We start from the raw sequence: 2,109 nt of genomic DNA, 5'->3' as shown, positions 1-2,109 counted from the left end.
GACTGGTGAAACCTGGGTGTATAGAGGAAATGGGGGAATACAGAATAGTAATGATACAGTGGGCAAGGCAGTGAGGACAGGATTGGATAGCAAGAAACAAGCATAAGCATAGTGCATGGAAAAAAAGAAATGTGAGGAAGAGATGTAGTTTGGTTTGCTGGGGTAGAGGTGTGAAAAAGTTGTTTATTGCTGCATGTGGGTGAAACTCAGCTTCTGGAACTCAGTTTTGCTGAAGTGGGCGGGTCTTCTCTTATATTGTCACACATCTCAGTCCATAGTCATCGTCTCCATGAGGCCCAATATCAAGCCTCACTACCTCATCCCACCTCTTCGACTGGTGCCATCCACTTCAAGCAATCAACACTTCTTTATACAGCTGTCTTCATTCATACGCATCACATTTCCAAACCAACGTTGTCTTCTCTCTTGCATGCTACATGTGATTCCTCTTACACCCAACTTTTCTCTCAACACATTTGCACTTTGTCATACATGCACACTGATGTTGCACACCCAACAGAGCATACTAGCTTCATCCCTCTGAATTCAGGGTCCAGGTCTCACTACCATGGTGTATAGCTGTCCCTACACAATCATCATACAATCTGCCTTTCACTCTGAGAGAGAGACAGTCTTGTGCGACCAACAAAGGTAATAGATCCATCCTATTCATATTCTAGGAACAACACTTTCAAAAACATCCTCCTCTATTGCTAATTTGGTCACCTAGGTAACAGAAACTATCCACAACTTCAGGAGAGCCTCCTGGGTATTTCAGAGAGTCTAATTTCTGTGTGTCCATAGTGCTTACTGTTCTTGCACATCGTCCACATACAAAGACGACTTCTTCTGTTAATCTACCTGTGATTCCACTGCACCTCTTATGTGTCTTTACCTGTATATAAGAATTATATAACACAAAGGTGGTATAGGAGCTTTTAAATGCACATTATGAGGTTATTAGCCAGGTTGTATAGTCTTCTGATCAGGAGGAATGTTGCACTGCTCCCCTAGCCAGCAAGGTAGTTTCATCTGAATGCTAAAATAGTGCAAAGCACATTGTGATCAGCGATGTATAACAACATTTCTTGCATGACAGTGCTGCACAGTTAAGTTGAATCTGATGCCAGGTGGTCTCAGATACTTGATCACACAAACTTCTTAATTAAGCTTCCACACCTGTGCCTATAGCTACATCTATCTATCTATCTGTCTGTCTGTAGGTGTGTGAGTGTGTGTATGTGCATGTGTGTGTGTGCATATCAAGCATGGCTGTGTGGTAAGAAGTTTGCTTCCCAACTACATGGTTCTGGGTTCAGTCCCACTGTGTGGAACCTTGGGTAAGTGTCTTCTACTATAGCCCCCGTCCAACGAAAGCCTTGTGAATGGATTTGGTAGACAGAAACTTAAAAGAAGCCCATCATATATTTATATATGTGTGTATATATATATATGTATGTATGTGTGCCTCTGTATCTGCGTTTGTCTCCCCCTGGTGCTTATTCTTACAAAGAATAAGTCCTGGGGTCGATTTGTTCCACTAAAGGCTGTTCTCCAGTATGGCCACAGTCAAATGACGGAAACATGTAAAAGAATAAAAGAATATAAACATATGTGTGTGTGTGTCTGTGTGTGTGTGTGTGAGAGAGAGTGTGTGTGTTTGTGCGTGTGCATGTGTGTGTGTGTGTGTGTGTGTGTGTGTGTGCGTGTATGTATATATCATCATCATCATCATCATTGTCGTTTAACATCTGCTTTCCATGCTGACATGGGTTGGACGGCTTGACTGAGGTCTGGAGAGCCAGAAGGCTGCACCAGGCTCCGGTCTGATCTGGCAATATTTCTACAGCTGGATGTCCTTCCTAATGCCAACCACTCATTTGGTGAATGATGGAGTCTGGTGCTGCTGCCCTCATCTGTGTTTCCTGCCATGAGGTAGCTTCATCTGGAATCCTTGACAGGAGGAGATCCAGTTTAGTTTTGAAGACACCTGCAGCCACCCATTGTAAGTCTCTCAGACATTTTGGGGAGGATATTGTGGGTCACACACACACACACGCATGCACACACACACACACACAACACACACACAACACACACACAACACAC

Source organism: Octopus bimaculoides, chromosome 3 (assembly GCF_046866305.1).
Source record: "Octopus bimaculoides isolate indiv1 chromosome 3, ASM4686630v1, whole genome shotgun sequence".
NCBI classification, from domain to species: domain Eukaryota; kingdom Metazoa; phylum Mollusca; class Cephalopoda; order Octopoda; family Octopodidae; genus Octopus; species Octopus bimaculoides.
This window is presented reverse-complemented; position numbering follows the sequence as displayed.